We start from the raw sequence: 23563 nt of genomic DNA, 5'->3' as shown, positions 1-23563 counted from the left end.
CTGCTTGTTCATAACAGCATGCAATAAAAGGCTGTGGGTGCAGCTCTGCATGGCAGAATGTTTTACAAAGTACACTGCTTGTTCATAACAGCATGCAATAAAAGGCTGTGGGTGCAGCTCTGCATGGCAGAATGTTTTACAAAGTACACAGCTTATTCATAACAGCATGCAATAAAAGGTGTGCGGGTGCTCCAAACATAATGCCCTGTTAAAACTTTACTTTTATTAAAAGGCGTTATAAGTCCCTGGTGTCCTGGCCTAAGATTTCTAGGGGGGCAGAGTGTTGAAAAGATAATCCATCAAGTAACAGTAAAGTAGCTACCACTCCTCTCTTCTAGTTAATGCCCTTCGGCCGGTACAGCTTGTGTGTTACTGTAAAGTGAGGTTCTTTATCTGTCAATAAGCCTTTCGTATTTTCACCTCATGTGTGAGTATTAACTTGTTCTAAAATTACAGACTGCAGTTTATTTAATACAGGTTATTGTTTTGTTCTGACTTCTTGTGCTGGACTGCTATACTTTTGGCATCTCATATCGCCAGTACACTCTAAAGTATGTATTGTTTTAGCATGCCATGTTTCACAAACATGTATTTCAAGGCATGAGAGTGCAATTGTTTATGTAATGCCCTTTGTACATTATGTTAAATTCTGCTTGATAGCAACACATTGTCCATTAATTGCTGCATTAGACATTAGTCATACAGTGTTACAGATACTAACGTGTTATCCTGTTAGGGAAATGCTGTGATCAGTGAAGGAATGAAGTCATCTAGGAATTGTTACACAGAAAAAACTGAACATGGCCAAGCATGTTCACGTCCTAGATAAAACAAAAGCTGCGACAGCTGTGTGTGTTTTGAGATGTATATTTTCTAGCGAGGTGGATATTTGTCTATTTAAACCTAGTAATAACCCCTTAATTTGTCTGGTGTCTTAGTACAGAGGAGTAAGACTCTGAAGTGCTAGTGAGTTTCATTATTTAGTCACAGGTTCGATTTCTTCAGTTTCCAATTACCTGCTGTGTCATTTTAAATTTGTCACTTAACCAGACGTTCCTTCTTGATCATCCTTGTAAGGAGACACTTTAGTCTAGTCATTGTTTTCTTCCATTAAGTGAGTTATAAAAAATTGCTCAACAAATTACTAGTAGAATATGGCCCCTCCATATTGTCTCCATACAAGGATTAAAAAAGTGATCCTAAGTAGGATATTTCTTTTTCATAAAAACTAAAAGTAATGAGTATGGCAGACAAAAAAAATGTACATATGTAGAACAAGATGAGCTAATTCAGGAAACTGTGTTAAAAATTAGGTTACCCGATTCAATTGAGGAAAGGCAGAACAAGAAACCAAATTAGACAAAAAAAAAAAAAAGAAAAAAGAGTGGTAGTGAAATGGAGTAAATTTCCATTACTTCTTAAATACAAATTTACAGAAAATGTTTGAGATGATAAAGGAAAGGAAATCTGAGTTGTAAGTTGGCTGTGTCAGGCATATGGATTACGGTTCTTGTGCATAACAGTAATAAATGTTATTCCAGTGAGTCCTGTGGTATTCTCCCAAGTCCTGCCCTCATGCCACAGTCCCACCACATGGTTTGGAATGGTTAAAGGTTCATGTTGAGCTCTTCCTGCAGTTTTTTTAGGTCTTTGATTTTCTGATGTGGAAGCATTCACTCATTTTGCACTTTACAGTGTACTTCATCAGATCACTCAGCTTTTTGGAGCGAAACATGTTCTCTGATCTGTGACTCTAGAGTGGCACAGTGGTGTAGCACTTAGCATTGCTGCCCCAGAGCACATAGGTCTCCAGTTTATTCATTGTCTGGTGTGTCTTCAACATGGTGCGGGCATCCCCTTACTGTCTATCCTTTTGTCTTTGCCAAGTGTACAAGTTTCTTCCCACATCTTGACGATACACAAGTGAACCAGTAATTGCCCAAATAATATGTAGATAAGTGTGTGTGAGTGTGAGTGAGTGTGTCCCCACCTTGGCTCCAGCTCCCCTGTAACTGTGAACTAGGGAATGGGTAATAAAAGAATGAATGAATGAAAAATGTGTGACACTAAATTATTACTTGTAACGTTTCCTCTGTGTATGATATCTGGTTCTTAAGAAAATATGATAGGATTAGGATGCGTAGTCTAGAACGTGATGGTATAATCTTGTACATTAGGAAGGCTTGAGACAAAAAAGCAGTACCCTTTTAACCCTTAGTCAAGTATTAAATAACAGGATAAATTAAGAAGGTGGATAGTCTTGTACGCACATACCATGAATTCATGGATCTTTTTTGAGTGTGTAATGGGGGGGGGGGGCTTAAGTTTGCATCCATGCTTTTATAGAGAAGCAACATTTGTGTAGATTAATTTGTTTCTTATAACAAAAGCTTTACTTCCTTGTCTATCAGTCAGTTGTAAATGTAGACAACATTTAGAGTAGTTCGCTTCCAAAATGTGTGCACTTTCACCCCACCTTATGCTATGCTATGTGATTTTTTTTTTAGTTTGTTCATTTGCTTTTTAGCCACTGCTCTTGTCCATGGTTACATTCATGTTCTGTTCATGAGCCATGAGTTCAAATTACTGACCTACAGGAAGAGTGATTGCTGTATCTACTTTTTTATTTTTTCTACTTTCCATACATCTGTATGTTTGCTAGAGAGAGAGAGAGAGAGTGTGTGTGTGTGTGTGTGTGTGTGTGTGTGTGTGTGTGTGTGTGTGTGTGTAAATACATATATCGCACCTCTCAACTGTACAGATTTTCAAAGAATGTCCATATTTTTGCATCATACTTTTGGTCTTTTTCTTATAAAGTATGTGGTTTTCTGGCACATCACTGTGGGTTAAAATTACTAAATAATTTTGAGTTTCAAACGTAATATCTTTCTGAAAATGGATGCTTATGCAAAACCTGTTATTCTAGACACTTTTAACTTTATCAGAGCAATATTCAAAATCTTTCCTTATTTTGCGCCTCTGTTCCCCCATTAAGTTTGTCTTTGTCCAGAATTCTTGTGAAGGGTTGAGAGGTATGTTGTCTCCTCCTGAACCCTAAAAAAACTAAATTACTGCTATTTACTCCCACACAGAAATCCCCCTCTATCAATTTCACAGTAAAATCAAACAATGGCACATTAATAGCCCCTGAAACCACCACCAAACTCCTCGGTGTATTAATGGATAACCATCTTACCTTTGACTCTCATATTAACGCTAGTATTAAATCAGTAAATAGAAAACTTGGATTCCTCTACAGAATCAGACCATTTCTTACAGAGTCAGCAAAGATCTCTATTTCCCAAACCCACCTTATTTCCACCCTACTCTATGCCTCACCTATATATACCAACCTATCCAGAACTAATCTAAATAAACAAGCAACCACCTACAACAACATAGCTAAATTTGCCACTGGTGCCCCCTTCCGTACTCACCACTGCCTTAACCTTAGACATCTCGGATGGCTGGACGTACAAAACCAACTAGTTTACCAGCAACTCATTTTTATTCACAAGATTTTACATCATCCTTCAAACACTCCCATACTATGTAACCTAGTAAATTCTTATAAAAACCTTCCTACCCTAAGATCAGCTAAAAAACTACAAGTAGCCACTACCAAATCCTTTAACAAAGCTGGAGACTGCCTATTCTCAAATGCAGTTGGCAATGGAACAAACTTCCAACTGAGATCACATCCCTTACTTCCACCAACCTTTTCAAGAATTAGCTGAAAAACTTCATTAAAACCAAATGGCTTTGCCCCTGCTCTCAGCCTGACTGATACTTATTTCTCCTCTTTCTACTCTTTCAAACTGGATTTCTTTTGCTGAAACTCCTTTACCTTCCATATATGGCATGTTTTAAACTTCTTGCTCTCTTTTTTGTATCTCCCCACTATGCTGTTTTTATTTTGTATTTTTATGCTTACTGAAACTGAACTAGAACTATTTTTTTTTCTTTTTTGGCTGTCAAAAAATATATATATATTTTTACTGGCAATCAGTTGTTTACTCATGTAATTATTCTTGTATTTAACTTTTTTCTTGGGGACTATACAATTTTTTTTTTGTAATTGCTATTTCTTGCGGATTATTTGTATAAATGTTTTCTTTTTTCTGTCCTTGTTATTGTCTTGGAGCTTTTCTCCTTGGGCCTCTACTGAAAATGGACATATATCCAGTTAGACTAGCCCAGTCAACAAATGTAAAATAAAATAAAAAATAAAATAAAGGTATGACGTACATATATGTCTGTATAGGTTCATAGGTAAGTAGAGGCTAGCTGCCCTTGTGGGCCATTATAAGCCTAGCCAATTTACCTTTTTGTACTTGAACGAATGTATTCCATTTGGTTATAAACTGGCCTTCCCCATCCTATAGTTGATAATTATGTATCACCCCCAGTGAGAATAGCAGTGATAATTTGAGGGGACCCATGCATGACATAAAGCATTTAAGAGCTGCCTGTGTCCATTAGTAATATAGGGACCAGTCCTGGGGTAAATGTTCTGTATCCCATCTGTAGAGTGATGTTGTGCTTGAATATAGACAGGGATGAACTTTATTTTATGTGGTTGGGGAGTCTGTTCCACAGTGCAGTGTACTTCATCAATATAGGATGTGCCGTATATTTCTGTAAGCATTCTGTGTTCCATGAATGTGGGGTGCTGTCAGATGTTTTTTTGTAATCTGACCATAACACAGATTTTTCCTGTTTTACAGACATCTGTCATGGCTTTGTCAAACAATAGATGATCCTTGGTTCCAGACGTCTTTCCTTTTTACCTTTTTGTTCTATTGCCATGGTTATTTTTTCTAGATATTACTGTTATTTTTTTTTCTACATCCGATTATCAAAATGTTTGAGGACTGTTGCAAAAAGGACATTAGAACTGTTTTAAGTAGCAAATGTAACAAAAAGTTTTTTTTTATCTCACTTCTTTAGAGCAACAGAGTTTAAAGAAACTTCCATATGGATCGAGACATCAGGGTCATGAAACCGAATAAGGGGGGTTGTATGGTTATTGTCAGTAAAAAAGATTATATTTCGAACATGTTAGATTTGTTGGGGGCTCTTTATAGAAGAACTGATGTGTGGCTGTATGACAAACTGTTAGAAGGTGTAATTACAGACAAAATGTGTTTATACCTTCACAAACCCAAACCTAAAATAGGCAAACTTTTTGATGGACCAAAGATTCATAAGAATGAACATTTTCTGCCTCATCGACCAGTAGTTTTAACATCAGCTTCTAAATTAGAAGCAAAGTCCAAGTTTATAGATAGGGCATTACTTACATTGGTTAAACAAATGCCATCATTGATAAGGCAAGTTTATAGATGGGGCATTACTTACATTGGTTAAACAAATGCCATCATTGATAAGGCAAGTTTATAGATGGGGCATTACTTACATTGGTTAAACAAATGCCATCATCGATAAGGCAAGTTTATAGATGGGGCATTACTTACATTGGTTAAACAAATGCCATCATCGATAAGGCAAGTTTATAGATAGGGCATTACTTACATTGGTTAAACAAATGCCATCATCGATAAGGCAAGTTTATAGATGGGGCATTACTTACATTGGTTAAACAAATGCCATCATCGATAAGGCAAGTTTATAGGTAGGGCATTACTTACATTGGTTAAATAAATGCCATCATCGATAAGGCAAGTTTATAGATAGGGCATTACTTACATTGGTTAAACAAATGCCATCATCGATAAGGCAAGTTTATAGATAGGGCATGACTTACATTGGTTAAACAAATGCCATCATCGATAAGGCAAGTTTATAGATAGGGCATTACTTACATTGGTTAAACAAATGCCATCATCGATAAGGCAAGTTTATAGATGGGACATTACTTACATTGGTTAAACAAATTCCATCATTGATAAGGCAAGTTTATAGATGGGGCATTACTTACATTGGTTAAACAAATGCCATCATCGATAAGGCAAGTTTATAGATGGGGCATTACTTACATTGGTTAAACAAATGCCATCATCGATAAGGCAAGTTTATAGATGGGGCATTACTTACATTGGTTAAACAAATGCCATCATCGATAAGGCAAGTTTGTAGATAGGGCATTACTTACATTGGTTAAACAAATGCCATCATCGATAAGGCAAGTTTATAGATAGGGCATTACTTACATTGGTTAAACAAATGCCATCATTGATAAGGCAAGTTTATAGATAGGGCATTACTTACATTGGTTAAACAAATGCCATCATCGATAAGGCAAGTTTATAGATAGGGCATTACTTACATTGGTTAAACAAATGCCATCATCGATAAGGCAAGTTTATAGGTAGGGCATTACTTACATTGGTTAAATAAATGCCATCATCGATAAGGCAAGTTTATAGGTAGGGCATTATTTACATTGGTTAAACAAATGCCATCATCGATAAGGCAAGTTTATAGATAGGGCATTACTTACATTGGTTAAACAAATGCCATCATCGATAAGGCAAGTTTATAGATAGGGCATTACTTACATTGGTTAAACAAATGCCATCATCGATAAGGCAAGTTTATAGATAGGGCATTACTTACATTGGTTAAACAAATGCCATCATCGATAAGGCAAGTTTATAGATAGGGCATTACTTACATTGGTTAAACAAATGCCATCATCGATAAGGCAAGTTTATAGATGGGACATTACTTACATTGGTTAAACAAATTCCATCATTGATAAGGCAAGTTTATAGATGGGGCATTACTTACATTGGTTAAACAAATGCCATCATCGATAAGGCAAGTTTATAGATGGGGCATTACTTACATTGGTTAAACAAATGCCATCATCGATAAGGCAAGTTTATAGATAGGGCATTACTTACATTGGTTAAACAAATGCCATCATCGATAAGGCAAGTTTATAGATAGGGCATTACTTACATTGGTTAAACAAATGCCATCATCGATAAGGCAAGTTTATAGATAGGGCATTACTTACATTGGTTAAACAAATGCCATCATCGATAAGGCAAGTTTATAGATAGGACATTGCTTACATTGGTTAAACAAATTCCATCATTGATAAGGCAAGTTTATAGATGGGGCATTACTTACATTGGTTAAACAAATGCCATCATCGATAAGGCAAGTTTATAGATGGGGCATTACTTACATTGGTTAAACAAATGCCATCATCGATAAGGCAAGTTTATAGATAGGGCATTACTTACATTGGTTAAACAAATGCCATCATCGATAAGGCAAGTTTATAGATAGGGCATTACTTACATTGGTTAAACAAATGCCATCATCGATAAGGCAAGTTTATACACTGGTTAAACAAATGCCATCATCGATAAGGCAAGTTTATAGATAGGGCATTACTTACATTGGTTAAACAAATGCCATCATCGATAAGGCAAGTTTATAGGTAGGGCATTACTTACATTGGTTAAATAAATGCCATCATCGATAAGGCAAGTTTATAGGTAGGGCATTACTTACATTGGTTAAACAAATGCCATCATCGATAAGGCAAGTTTATAGATAGGGCATTACTTACATTGGTTAAACAAATGCCATCATCGATTAGGCAAGTTTATAGATAGGGCATTACTTACATTGGTTAAACAAATGCCATCATCGATAAGGCAAGTTTATAGATAGGGCATTACTTACATTGATTAAACAAATGCCATCATCGATAAGGCAAGTTTATAGATAGGGCATTACTTACACTGGTTAAGCAAATGCCATCATCGATAAGGCAAGTTTATAGATAGGGCATTACTTACATTGGTTAAACAAATGCCATCATTGATAAGGCAAGTTTATAGATTGGGTGCAACACAATCAATGACCCTCCTGCGCGTAGGCAATTGCACGTCTCAAGGGAAACAAATTCGAATAAAGGCAAAAGAAAGAGCCAGCAAACAGTGACTAGATAAATAAAACTCTATTAAATAAACATATCCACAGCAAAAATACAGACCGGTTTCGGCTGGCAAAGCACAGCCTTCCTCAGTGTACAAAAATCACAAAATACACAGCTGTTTTTAACTGATATGCAAGCAGTCTATTGGTCAAAAATTAAAGGTGTTCATTAAGCCCAGGAGGGAATAACCCTCCCAGTCTGATGATCCATTTCTTTTCCTTAACATTTAGTATAGAATGCCATCCTGTTTTATTGGCACGATTCCCATGTGTCATATCAATAATAATAAACATGAACTTGGCTGTAGAGTGAACTAATTGATGCTTGTAAAGAGCATCATGTATTCTTTTTTGTTTGATGTTACTGATGTGTTCAGAAATACGTATTTTTAGAGGTCGTGATGTCTGTCCCACATAAAAAGAGCCACAATTGCAAGTGGCCAAATAAATAATCCAATCGCTTGAACAATTGGCAAAAAAGTTCAAGTCAAACACTCTGGGACAATTCCGGCTAGAAAAATGTTTGGATTTCTGAATGTATTGACAATTGGTACAATGACCACAAGGGAAACAACCATATAATGGCTCACCTGATAGTGTTGTTTGTAATAGTTCATTGGTCCCGGTGTCTCTGTGTTTATAGTGATTGAAAAAAGAATTTAGGTTTTTTCCTTTCCTATAAGAAAACAGACAACTGTCCGGAATAATGTTGGCAATATCAGAGTCACATTGAAGTATGTTCCAATGTCTACGTACACTTTGGGTGAGACGGTTAGAATTCCTGGCATACGTAGTTGTAAACCTGATTGGTTGTGATGGTCTATTGGTATGTACCCTATATGTAAGGAGGTCCGATCTCTCCATGGAACTAACCTGATGACTAGCCACTGAAATATCACCAGTCTTATAACCCCGAAGTTTGAATCTGTTGGTCAAATCTGTTTTATGCGTACAAAAAGTGGTACCATCTGAACAAATACGTTTGGCATGTATAAATTGGGACTTTGGAATGTTCCGTGCTATATGAGGTGGATGATAGCTCGAAGCATGTAAAATAGAGTTGTACTGAGGGAATTTCCTATATACTTCTGTACATAATGTATGATCAGGTGATCTCTTGATTAGGACATCCAAAAATGTAATAGTGTTCATGTCAAAATTTGCAGTAAAATGCAATCCCCATACATTATTGTTCAAATAGGTAACAAATTCCAATAATGAGCAATCATCACCCTTCCAAACTAGCCAAACGTCATCCAGGTAACGTCTCCATATGTCAATCTGAGCTAAAAAAATGTTCCTATCCTTGTCATATAGAATACATTTCTCAACATAGGCCATAAAGAGATTCGCATAAATGGGGGCAAAAGAGGACCCCATAGCAGTCCCTTTTGTTTGCCAGAAACACTGCTCTTTATAATAGAAAACATTACTGGTAAGAACATATTGTGCTAGACCAACCAAGAAGGCATTAAAGTCCAAACTATATAAGTTGGAAACTTCTAGCTAATAAGCTAATGCATCTAACCCAGCTTGGTGTGGAATGTTTGTATATAAGGCACTCACATCCAATGTACATAAGAGCCAATCAGGCTCTAATTGTGTGTCAGAAATAATCTGCAAAAAATTTCTTGTATCCTGTAAGCGGGATCGTATAAGGGGTAACAAAGGTTTGAGATGGTTAGTCAAAATAATGAAAGAGGCTCCGTAATGTATCCCCTACCAGATACAATCGGTCTGCCTGGTGGATGTAAAAGATCCTTGTGAATCTTTGGTAAAAAGTAAATGTACTGGGTAACCGGATCCTTGACTAGAAGCTGATGCATAATGTCACTAGTTATGATAGCTCCCTCCTTGGCTTGTGTAAGAAACCTTTCAATTTGTTTGCTAAACATGGAGGTTGGATCCACAGACATTTGAGAGTAATATCTTTCATCCAGGAGTTGTCGCTTGGCCTCATTATCATAATCAACCCAATTAAGAATGACCACAGCACCACCTTTATCTGCTGAGATGATAACAATATCTTTGTTGTTTTTAAGTTCCAGAATAGCTTGTTTTTCAATAAAGGTTAAATTGTTATGTTTTAATGGAATATCTGAACCAAAAAAATGTAGATCCTTGAGAACGCTATTCTGGAACTGATGAACCATCGGGTGCATGGGAGGAGAAAAGCTTGATTTATGATATATGAACTTATCATGATCAAAAGTAGAATCTGATTCACCAAAAAACAATTTAAGGTTCAAAAGTCGACAAAAGCTGAAAACATCCTGGGCCAATAACTCTTCAGAAACAGTGAAACCGGGTATGAATGTTAGCCCTTTATTTAACATTTTAATCTGTATGGGAGACAATTCAAACTCAGACAAATTTAAAACATTATGATATAATGTATTGTTCAATTCGCCAAAGCCATGTTCAATAATCCCTGAATGTTCTCCACCTCTGTGGTGTTTGCGCCCACCCCGCTTATATTTAGGCCTAAAGGGATGGACCCTGGAGTCCTTTTTGGGGATGGTGACCCTGAGACTGCTGGGGATTCATTATCAGTGCACGAGGAGGTATCCTCAAAGGAGGAGGCCATGTCAGTATTTTGCCACCTGAGAATAGATCTGGGTCGTTTTCTTTTGTTTGTGGGTTTGGAAGAAGTGGTGAACCTAACATGTTTAGTGTTTGATAAAAATGGAGTGCCCCTTTTGTAGTCCTCCTGATCCCTAGAAAATTTTTAAATTTTTCTTGATTTGAGTTCAGCATCAAGCTTACGTAAGTCTGAGGCCACATTATTCAATAATTTCTTAAAAAGTGGTTCCTGCTCATGAGCCTTCAATTTACCAACTACAACATTGATCTCCTCCAACTCATTGTCAATAGCCCGATTGTGAAAATTATATAGTTCAACAACAAAAGCCATAGTGGCTTCCTGTTGAATCTTTAACCATCGCTGGTTGAGTTCCTCATCGGCATTTGTCACATGGGGAATAGTGCATATACGCAAACCCCTTGGAGTGATTCCTGCAGTCTGATAAGCTTTGAATAGTTTGCTATGCCAGATATTAGATCGTAATGATCTTAAATGTTTATTTAAATCATCAAAAAGCATGCTGCAATTGGATTCCGGACAAGTTGAATCAAGCTCATTAATACTGCCCTGATTGGAAGGACCGAGTCCAAAGGCCCCAAGGTCCTCTCTATCTGCAGCCAGACCAATAATGAAACTGGATAGGTCCATCTCAAAACAACAAAAGAGGGGAATCACTATCCCTGAAGAATATCAAAAATCAAAAAAGCTGACAATAATAGTCCCAAACACAACTATGGCATTACTTACATTGGTTAAACAAATGCCATCATCGATAAGGCAAGTTTATAGATAGGGCATTACTTACATTGGTTAAACAAATGCCATCATTGATAAGGCAAGTTTATAGATAGGGCATTACTTACATTGGTTAAACAAATGCCGTCATCAATAAGGCAAGTTTATAGATAGGGCATTACTTACACTGGTTAAACAAATGCCATCATCAATAAGGCAAGTTTATATATAGGGCATTACTTACATTGGTTAAACAAATGCCATCATTGATAAGGCAATCCAATGGTTTATTCTATACACTCTAGCGCCTCGGCTACAGTAAGCCTTCAAGGAGTAACACCAAACACACCCCATACATCTTTTATAGTCCCAACAATCCACAAGTCAATAAAACAATTTATCAATCAACCAATAAAATTCACTTTACATCACACTTCTCCAACAGCAATCTGTATTAAGACCTCTAGGTAACAAAGTGCCATATTTTAAAATAAAAACAGTTTCTTTTTTTAAAAGTAATTTTACAACAACATTTGTATCAAGTTCATCAGTAGCCACTTGTTGCAAAATAGTAGCTTGCAATGTGTGATATTGTCCATTATGATGTTCACAAAAATGTTTAGCTAAAGGACTCTCTATTTTACAATTTCTGATGTCTCTCATATGTTCTAGCAACCTCACCTTGAACATTCTTTTTGTTTGACCTATATAGTACTTCTCACATCCACATTTTATTGCATAAATTACTCTACTTGTCCTACAATTAAATCTACCATCAGGAACAAAACTTTTGTCATTTATATTATTAAATGCTCTCTGAATATACTGGCAGCAATTACAATTTGTGCAAGGAAATGTGCCTGATTCAGAAATAGATCGTAACATTTTAACTTCTGGTCTGTTAAATTTTGTGTGCACTACCAGATCTTTGATGCTCCTACCTCTTTTGTACGAGAATACTAGTTTTTTTAACATTAGTTGATTTAAATCACTATAATTTTGTAGAAATTGCCAAAAATGTAAAATAATTTTTTTAATTTTATAACTAAACACATTATATGTGGATACTAAAAAAATTCTATTCTCAGAATCTACCATTCTGTTCATACCAAAATGACCCCCATTTACACTTTTATAATTTATTTCTTCATTATTTTGTTTATTAAATCTTACTTTAGTTATTCGTTTTATGTCAGCATCAAGCAATTTGATGTCATAATTTCTTCTAACAAACATATCTTTTGTATTCTGTATTTCTTTCAAGAATATTTCATCTTCATTACACAAGCGAGAGATTCTAAGTAACTCTCCATATGGTAAAGCTTGGATTGTCTGTCTAGGATGACAACTAGATGCTTTGACAAATTCATGTGGTGTACTGAATTTTCTGTGTACACTTGTAACCACTGGTTTACCATTAATTCCATGTAGTTGAATATCCAAAAAATTCACCATATTCCCATATGCTATTCCATCAAAAGAAATGTTGAACCTATTATGTTGGATACTAGTTACAAAACTCTGCATTTCATCCAAACCATCTTCACATAAAAAAATTAAATCATCAATGTATCTAAAACACAGTTTGACATATTTCTTTACAAATGGGTTATTATAAATATATTCTTTTTCAACTAGCCCCATGAAGACATTTGCATACATAGGTGCAAATGGGGCCCCCATAGCTGTACCTTGTACCTGATGAAAAATCATATTATCAAAACAAAAATAATTGTTTTCCAAACAAAATTGAACCAAATCAAGTATATAATGTGTAAATGGCTGGTCACCCATACTAACAAACAATGCTTCCAACCCATATTTGTGTTGAATACTTGTGTATAAACTCTTTACATCTAATGTTAGCCAATACATTTTCCTATTCCACATTATGTTCTTGATTTTACTTAAAAAATCAACAGAATCTCTTATATATGAAGGAAGACTAACTGCTTGTTTTCGTAGTACCCCATGTAATATTACTCCAAGATTATGTTAAAAGTAGTGTCTAGTTACTTACATTGGTTAAACAAATGCCATCATTGATAAGGCAAGTTTATAGATAGGGCATTACTTACATTGGTTAAACAAATGCCATCATTACTTACATTGGTTAAACAAATGCCATCATTGATAAGGCAAGTTTATAGATAGGGCATTACTTACATTGGTTAAACAAATGCCATCATCAATAAGGCAAGTTTATAGATAGGGCATTACTTACATTGGTTAAACAAATGCCATCATCGATAAGGCAAGTTTATAGATAGGGCATTACTTACATTGGTTAAACAAATGCCATCATCGATAAGGCAAGTTTATAGATAGGGCATTACTTACATTGGTTAAACAAATGCCATCATTGATAAGGCAAGTTTATAGATAGGGCATTACTTACATTGGTTAAACAAATGCCATCATCGATAAGGCAAGTTTATAGATAGGGCATTACTTACATTGGTTAAACAAATGCCATCATTGATAAGGGATTCTTTTAATCTTTTAGATAAGATGAGAAATTCTGGTGACAGCTGATGTTCACTCCTTATATAGAACAATGCCTCACAAAGTAGGTTTGGAATGGATAGCATTTATGTTAAATTGAAGCAATGATTATTTATTAGTAGAAATTACATTTTTGATAGAATGTATGGAATTTGTTTTGACTAATTATTTTTCTATTGAAGGATCTTATTTTCATCAATCCCACAAATACAAAGAATCCTGAAAACTCTCCACTTTTAACCTTGACACATTTAATCACACCCTTTTTCGAATAAACTTAATTGCCCCTTGATGATACTATCTCATTCTTTAACTCCACTTTTCTCAACATACTCAACTCCCTTGCCCCTTCACGTACTGTCCGAGTCAAATCCCACAACTCCCCCTGGCTAACATACACAACCCGCACTCTCATACAAAAAAGAGACTCCGCGTGGAAACTCTGGTCCAAGACTAAATCTCCACGCCACTTCCAAACCTACAGGGAACTCCGAAATTTCACCAAAAAACAAATTAATCAAGACAAAAAGAATTTCTATCACCAGCCTATCGTCACAATCCAGTAACCCTAAAAAATTCTGCAGCACTATCAACCAAATTCTCCACCCAGATAATCCATCAACACCCAACCCCTGCCCCAATAACTCACCCTTCGAAACTGCCTCGTCCTTTAACTCCTATTTCATTAACACAATAAGTCAACTAATGCAGAATTCTTCCCCACCCCACCCCCCCGCACATTACAACACCTCAAGGTAACTCCCTCCTCTCCCTAAAAACAGTCCCTACTAGCTACATTAAAAAACTCCTCCTCAAGCTCAAACCGAGCTCCTCACCAGCAGACAACCTACCTTCTCTCTTCCTAAAACACGCTGCAGCATCCATAGCGTACCCAGTTTCCATCCTAATTAACTGATATATCACAGAATCAACTGTTCCAGCTCTTTGGAAAAAATTCTATACAATTCCTATACACAAAGGTGGCAATTCCTTAGAACTCTCAAACGTCCGACCAATTGCTATACTTTCTCCCCTCTCCAAAGTCCTAGAACACTGTGTACACAAATAAATCATAGCCCACCTCTTACAACACAACCTGATCACCCCTACCCAACACGGCTTTCGTCCACACTGCAGCACCTCCACTGCTCTCATCTCCTTCACCAGTACCATCTGTCCACACCGCAGCACCTCCACTGCTCTCATCTCCTTCACCAATACCATCCGTCCAAACCGCAGCACCTCCACTGCTCTCATCTCCTTCACCAGTACCATCTGTCCACACCGCAGCACCTCCACTGCTCTCATCTCCTTCACCAGTACCATCCATCCACACCGCAGCACCTCCACTGCTCTCATCTCCTTCACCAGTACCATCCGTCCACACCGCAGCACCTCCACTGCTCTCATCTCCTTCACCAGTACCATCCGTCCACACCGCAGCACCTCCACTGCTCTCATCTCCTTCACCAGTACCATCCGTCCACACCGCAGCACCTCCACTGCTCTCATCTCCTTCACCAGTACCATCCGTCCACACCGCAGCACCTCCACTGCTCTCATCTCCTTCACCAGTACCATCCGTCCACACCGCAGCACCTCCACTGCTCTCATCTCCTTCACCAGTACCATCCATCCACACCGCAGCACCTCCACTGCTCTCATCTCCTTCACCAGTACCATCCGTCCACACCGCATCACCTCCACTGCTCTCATCTCCTTCACCAGTACCATCCGTCCACACCGCAGCACCTCCACTGCTCTCATCTCCTTCACCAATACCATCCGTCCACACTGCAGCACCTCCACTGCTCTCATCTCCTTCACCAGTACCATCCATCCACACCGCAGCACCTCCACTGCTCTCATCTCCTTCACCAGTACCATCCGTCCACACCGCAGCACCTCCACTGCTCTCATCTCCTTCACCAGTACCATCCGTCCACACCGCAGCACCTCCACTGCTCTCATCTCCTTCACCAGTACCATCCGTCCACACCACAGCACCTCCACTGCTCTCATCTCCTTCACCAATACCATCTCCCTAGCCAGAGACAACAACAAACTCATTTCCTGTCTGTTCTTTATTTTTATTTTAAATATGTTAACTGGGAAATTCCGACTGGACCAGGTCCATTTTCAGCAGAGACCCGGGGAGAAAAGCTCCGGCATCAAGTTGTACAAATATAGTACATCCAGCATAATACACAAAACAGGTTACATCATGTATGCTGAGCATAGTAATATAACAAGAATTAATAAAAACACTCCAGGTTAAAGATATAGAACATGGGTAAAAAGACAATGTCAGTCATACTTTGGTAAGAAAAGAAAATATATCAAGTAAGATTCTACAGTTAAAAGTACCCTTTCAGATGACCAAGCCTACAGGGGATCAGAGATCCAGCATGTGATCAGAGAGGAGTTTGGGGAGTTAATAGCAGTGTGGGTAGGGTTATGTGATACAAGGGCATAACAAGGTACTAAGAAGATGTGATTTGAAGGAGCTTTTGAATATGGATGTGGAAGGGGCAGTGGACACGGCTAGGGGAAGAGTTCCAATTTCTGGCAACAGTGTGGGAGTAGAGCGCTTTCCCTGCATTACTGTTAGCCTTGGTGATGGAGAGGAGAGATTTTTCACTATATCTTAGATTCTGGTTTGCAGTATAGATAAGTTAGTAGGTTGGATAATGAGTGCTTTTTTTCAGGATATTTGAGAATATTGTAGGCTGTACCCAGCTGGTGATAGTTAAATAGCTGTGGTAGCTCAAGCCATTTTAGTTCTTTTAGGGCAGCACAGTGATGGGTTCTATAGGTTGAGTTAGTAGCAAACTTGGCTATTTTATTGTAGCATGATTCTAGTTTGTCTAGGTCACATTGTCTGATTTGGGTAAAGATTGGTGCTGCGTATAACAGAGTTGAGAGGAGGTGGCTTTGTGCAAGAGTCATTCTTGCTTTTTGTGAGAGAAAGGACTTATGCCTGTATAGGGAGCCTAGTTTTTTGTGTACTAGTTTTATGGTATGTGAGATGTGAACATCAAAGTGGAGATTATTGTATATTTTAATGCCCTGAAGTTTGGTGTGGTTAGAAGGGGAGATGGTGGTGCCGTCCTTAGATGTTATGGTAAAGGAGAGGGAGGATTGACCTATTAGGGGTAAATAGTAGCAGTTTTGTCTTTTTGGGATTTAGAATTAGTTGGATACCTAATATCCATTTTTCTACTGAGATAAAGGTATCTTGAGTGAGTGTATGTAGGGTGGTGGGAGATGAGGCGGAGCAGATCAGGGTTGAATCATCTGCATATTGTATGAGTGTGGCATGTTGTGTAGAGCATTTGAGGTTATTTGTGAAAATAGAGAACAATAGCGGGCCCAGTATAGAGCCCTGTGGGACTCCTATGGTGGTTGGAAGTTGTGTAGACAGAGTTCCTTTCCACTGGACTGATTGTTGCCTGTCAGACAAGTAGCTTCTGAACCAGGCTATTGTAGAGGAGGTGAAGGATAATGATGTTAGTGAGTCTAGTAGAATGGAGTGGGAGACCATATCAAATGCTTTTGAGAGGTCTAGGAAAATGGCTGATACATATTTGTTATCATTCCTGTGGAGGTTTATATGATTAGTGAAGGATAGTGATGTTAGTGAGTCTAGTAGGATGGAGTGGAGGACCTTATCAAGTGCTTTAGAGAGGTGTAGGAAAATGGCTGATACATATTTATCATTCCTGTGAAGGTTTATACGATTAGTGAAGGACTGAAGGGCTGTGGTACTGCTGTGATGTGGACAGAAACCATGTTATGTGGTAGATAGTAGATTGTGTGTGTTAAGAAATGTCATCACTTGCAAGTGGATGCATTTCTCAAGAATTTTGGATAGGGGCAAAGGATGGCAATAGGTCGGTAGTTGGAGACTTCATAGGAGTTACCTGCTTTATGGAGAGGAATGATGTGAGATACTTTCCAGAGTTTGGGTACGTAGGATTCTAGGATGGAGACAGGATATGATAGGGAGTCACTAGCCATTTTTAGGTATGCAGCAGGTATGTTATCAGCTGCTAGTGTGGTTGGCTTTAGTTTTAGGAGGAGTTTTTTGATAGTTGAGGTGGGCACTGGTGAGAGGCTGAAAGATGGGGTGATGTGGGATAGGTTGGGTTGTGATTGAGGTAGACTGTTTTTTGGTTATTTGACTGGACAGAGGTAAGATGGATTTAGTAAAATGATTATTAAATTGAGAAGCTATGTCTAGGGTATTGTTAGTAGAGCTGAGTGCAGGAGTAGTGGTTTTGCCTGGCTTTAGTAGGGAGCTAATGGCATGCCCGAATTTTTGTTGATTATTTGAATATTTCCTTTGGGTGCTAAGAAAATAGTTTTGTTTGTTTGTTTTGGATTCAGCCTTGGCCTTGTTTCTAAGCTGTTGATAGTATTGCCTGGAGCTAGGGGTTTTGTTAGTTTTCCAGATTTTCCAGGCTTTATCTCTGGCTTTTAGTAAGTCTCTGGTGTCCCTACTTAGCCAGGGTGCGTAGTTGGCTTTAACTCTGATCTGTCTGCTGGGAGCTAGACTGTTAAGGATGTTAGAGAAGGTAGTATTGAAGTAGTCTACTACCTGGTCTAACCCAAGTGTCCGTAGTGGTTCCCAGTTGCAGTGGCTTAGGACAGTATTTAGGTATTGTGGGGTAAGGTCATCTCATACGAGTTTGTAGATTACTGGTTTGGGGGTGATTGGAGTGTTTGTGGAATAGGAAGATGGGGAGATGATCACTTAGGTCATCTGGAAGACAGCCTACTGTATAGTTTTTTTTGGGATAGTTGGTTAGTGTCCAGTCCAGTATGGATTCTTTCTTTGTTTTCTTATCTATTCTAGTTGGGTCTTCAGTTAGATGAGAGAACCTATATAGATTGATATGTGTAGAGGAGCTGCTGGAGTTGCAGGCTGCCCAGTCGGTGTTAAGGTCTTCTAGTAGGATTGTTTCCTGAGGTAGATTGTCCTTTGTCCAGTGTAGGATGTCTTCTATTATGAGCAAGTTGTTGCCTGGAGGTATGTAGCAGCATATTATATTGATCTTCTTGGTGTTTCTTATGGATAGGACAGAAAATAGGACTTCAGCATTTTGAAAAGTGGGTGGTGTGGTGTGCAGGAGCTGGTGGTTAAGGGTGTTTTTAATGAGAATGGCTACTCCTCCTCCTTTCCTGTTTGTTCCATCAGATCTAAGTGTATTATACCCTGGGGGGGGGGTGTATTATACCCCAGGAGGAGGAAGTGTATTATACCCTGAGTGGAGGAAGTGTATTATACCCTGAGGGGAGGAAGTCTTCATCTTGGATACTGGGTTTAAGCAAAGTTTCTGTAATGGCAAGTATATCAGGGTTGTAGTGGGCTATGAATGCATGTAGGTCTGTTAGCTTGTTGGCAATACTTCGTATGTTGAGATTTAGGAACAGCAGGTCAGATGTTTGTTTGGTTGAGAGGGGACCTGGATTTGGGTGAATGTCACCAGAGGTTAGCAGAGTATGTAGGAGTGTCAGTATGTGTTTTGTGAGCTTGGTCTATGTGTGTTTTTCATAGTGTGATGAGATGGTATCATTTTTGTTAGTAATATGTAGTTGTAAGATTTATGATTTCTCATCCAATCCTTCTCTCAAAACTTTCTCAACTTAACCTTTCCCCAACAACTATTTCTTGGTTTAGCAGCTACCTCTCAGACCAGCACCAATCTGTCAAATGACTCTCTGCTCTCTCTCCCTATTAAAACAGGTGTCCCGTAGAGCTCCATCCTTGGACCCCTCCTCTTTAACATCTTTACCATCATCCCTCATACAGTACGTGGATGACTCTACCAGTATATCTATAGCTAATAACCCAACTGAACTACTAACCCTCACACAAACATCATTCAACCACACCGAAACTTGGCTAACTCAACACCATCTCATACCTAACCCCAAAAAAAACAAAACTGCTACTCTTTCTCTCAAAGTCCCACTTCTCACTTAAATCTTCCTTCACCATCTCTTCACTCAACAATACCATAATAGCTCCAGAAACCTATACCAAGCTCCTCAGAGTAATCATAGGCAACCAGCTGAAATTTGACCTTTACATTCACCACAGTATTAAGAAAACCCATCAAAAGCTTGGTATTCTATATAGAAATAAAACATTTCTCATTCCTGAAACTAGAATAACTCTAGCTAATGCCTACCTCCTCCCCAACCTCTTCTATAGCACACAAATCTATACTAACCTCCAGTTTACACATCTCTCCAAACTTGAATCTACCTACAACAAAGTGGCTAGATTTGCTGCAAATTTACCACCCCCAATTTATTTTTTTGTTTATTTATTTTACATTTGTTGACCGGGCAAGTCTAACTGGATACATGTCCTTTTTCACTAGAGGCCCGGGGAGATAAGCTCTGTGGAAAAAAAACAAATAAAAACATTTATATTTACAATGATCATTACAGGTTAACACAGAATTATAAAAGAGGTCAGAATGACTCACAGTGCAAAATGTAGGTAGAATACATACTGTAACCCGGAGAGATAAGCTCCGAGGATAAAAAAAGAAATAACAAAAACATTTATATTTACAATGAACATTACAGGTTAACACAGAAATTATCAGAGTGCAGAATACTTCACAGTGCAGAATGCAGGTGCAATACAAATTGCAGGTAGAATACATAATATAACAAAAAAGGTAGCTTATTGTATAATTATATTAATAAAGAGTTGTCGCACTATAAGTAAGCACAGAGGAGATGAAAAAAGGTTATGTATAGGAAATGGTATTGTGGTTAATAAGGAAAGTAGAACTTGTTATTGAGAAGTATAGGATAGGCAGTGCCTAGTTTGAAGAGAAAGATGATTAGTCAGGTTTAGTACAGGAGCATAACCAGTGTGTTCTCAGGAAAAGTTTCAGTCTGTTTTTGAAAAGTGACGTAGAGGAAACTGAGGAAAGTTCACTGGGAAGAAGGTTCCAGTATTTTCCAACAGTATTAATGAAAAGAGAATCCGCAGCCCTGTTACTAGATTTAGAGGTATTTACAAGAAGTTTATGTGATGAATGCAAGGATTTCAGATTATTATAGGGGATGATGAGGGTAGATAGTATAGGAGTACTGGAAGGTTGGTAAAGAGTCTTATGGGCAATAGTTAGTTGGTGGAATTCAAGCAGATTCTGAAGTTCAAGCCAATCCTAGCTGCTTTAGATTATAACAATGGTGGGTTCTAAATAGGTTTCCTCTAGCAAATCTGGCAATGTTATTGTAGGAGATTTCCATTTTGGTGAGGATATTTATAGATAGATTAGTATATATGGGTGAGGCATAGAGGAATGCAGAGATTAGATAAGTGTGAGCAATAGTTGTTCTGGCTGTTGGTGAAAGGAAGGGTTTGATCTTGTAGAGAGAGCATAGTTTTTTGTTAACAGTTTTTATAGTATTGTTGATATGGATGTCAAAGTTAAGGTTGTTGTCTATGGTGATACCAAGTAGTTTGGTAGTTGAATTTGGTGATATAAGAGTACCATTAGTGGATGTAACTGAGAAATCTATTGGGGAGGACTTACATTTAGGACAAAAGGAGGAGATTAGTTTTTTGGGGGTTCAAGAGGAGGCAATGCTGTGTAAACCATTCTACTGTATTAAATACCATTTGGGTAAGGGATTGAAGTTTGGAAGTGGATGTGGCTGTGCATATAAGTGTGGAATCACCTGCATATTGTATGCATGTAGCTTGGGGGATTTCTAGATGAAGGTCATTGATAAATATGGAGAAAAGAAGGGGTCCTAATATGGACCCTTGAGGGACACCAAGGTTAACGGGCAGGTGGGTAGATAGAATGTTGTGCCAAAGCACCGCCTGTTGTCTGTTATCTAAGTAGGGCTGGAACCATTTTATAGTGAGTATATCTAATGACCGGGAATTGAGGATATTTATAAGTTTTTGGTGATTAACCATATCAAATGCCTTGGACAGATCGATAAACAGTGCAGAGGAAAGCATATTGTAGTTACGTTTTTTGTTAATACAGTCAGTAAAGGAAAGTAGGGCAGTAGTAGTGCTGTGGGAAGGTCTGAAACCATGTTGACAGCTGGAAAGTAAGTTATTTTGGATTAGTTGGTCTAGCAATTGCCTATGGATGCATTTTTCCATAATCTTTGCCAAAGGTGAAAGTAGGGCTATGGGACGGTAGTTGGAGAATTCAGTAGAGTTTCCGTCTTTATGAAGTGGGATAATATGGGAGGTTTCCAGATGCTGGGGATGTGTCCTTCACTGATGGTTCTAATCAGAATGGAAATGGGACAGGCGATGGATGTGGCTGATTTCTGTAGATATTCAGCAGATAGTGGGTCTGCTGAAGGACAGGATGGTTTTAGTTTTTGGATAAGGGTAAGAATATATGTTGTAGGGACTGGTTGGAAGAGAAATGGAGGGGGTGGGGTTGTGTTAGAGGTAGGTATAGTTAAGTTATTAGGTGATAGCTGACTCGCAAGTGTTTGAATGGCTTCAGTGAAAAAGGTATTGAAGGCATTGGCAGTTTGCTTGGGATTCTCCTGGTCTGTGCCTTGGTGTAATGGATTGACCTGGGTGTAGTAGCTGGTTAATACTTGCCCAGAATTTTTGTGGATTATTATGTTTAGTTTGCTGGAACTGTAGGTAGTAGTTTCTTTTATCAGACAGTATAGCTTTCTTAGTGTCATTTCTCAGCTGTCTGAAGTTTTGTCGGTCTACAAGGTTTTTAGTCATTTGCCATTTGGCCCAGTATTTATTTCTGAGGTGGATTTTCTGTTTGCTTTCTTTTGAAAGCCATGGGGCGGATTTAGTTCTAATTCTAATAGAGTGGGTTGGTGCATGGTCATCTAGAATGGCTAGGAATTTGGAATTAAAGTATTTAACAGCTTCCTCCAATGGGAGGTATTTTAAGGGAGACTAGTTGCATGCTTTTAGTTCGCTTTGAAAGAGATCAGGGTTAAAGATTTTCTTGGACCTAATATTCCTGAAAGTAGTTGGAATGGAAGCATTGGTCTTATGCCTGATCATGTAGGGAAGCGAGTGGTCACTTACATCATCAGGGAGGGTTCCAGATTCATATATCTTTGGATGGTTATTTATGAGAATCCAATCCAAGGTACTTTCTTTCTTATTAGGCTTGTTTATCCTGGTAGGGGAGGTAATGATTTGAGAAAAAAACAAATAGGTTAATGTGGGTGGTAGAGTGGCTGCTGCTACAGCAATTCCAATCAATGTTAAAATCACCTAGGATTATGGTTTCTTGGGGCAAGTTTTGAGATAGCCAGGGAGGATGGCCAATCTCACCACTGTCTGGCCCTCAAGTCACTACACTGGCTTGAGTTTCCAAACCACCTCAAATTTACCCAACTTCTCACTCTCCACTCCATTCTCAACAAACCATCCTCCAGTCCAAGTCTGTCTTCACTAGTCACCCTCTACACTCCCACTTGATCACTAAGGAGCTCAGATCAACATCTTCTACAAATTTACAAACCTAACAAATGTGCAGGACAGAACTTGTACAGCTACTTTCCAGCCAGCCTCTGGAACAAGCTTCCCTTGACAATAAGAAGTCTACCCCAGACCCACACTTTCAAGATCTCTCTTAAACACTACCTTACCCACCTCACAACTTGCCCCTGCAGCCTTCCCCCTTGAACCTAGTACACATCTTAGTCTCTTCACACCTCTCTCCTCCCTTCGTCAGCTTACTATCCATGTCATCCTCCCTCCCTACTACCTATCAACCCCCCTCTTCCCCTTACGCCTCTTTCCTGCCACCCTTTACCTTTATACCTCAAGGC

Source organism: Protopterus annectens, chromosome 7.part0 (genome assembly GCF_019279795.1).
Source record: "Protopterus annectens isolate FY-2018-M chromosome 7.part0, PAN1.0, whole genome shotgun sequence".
Classification (NCBI taxonomy): domain Eukaryota; kingdom Metazoa; phylum Chordata; order Ceratodontiformes; family Protopteridae; genus Protopterus; species Protopterus annectens.
Note: the sequence above shows the minus strand (reverse complement) of the source record.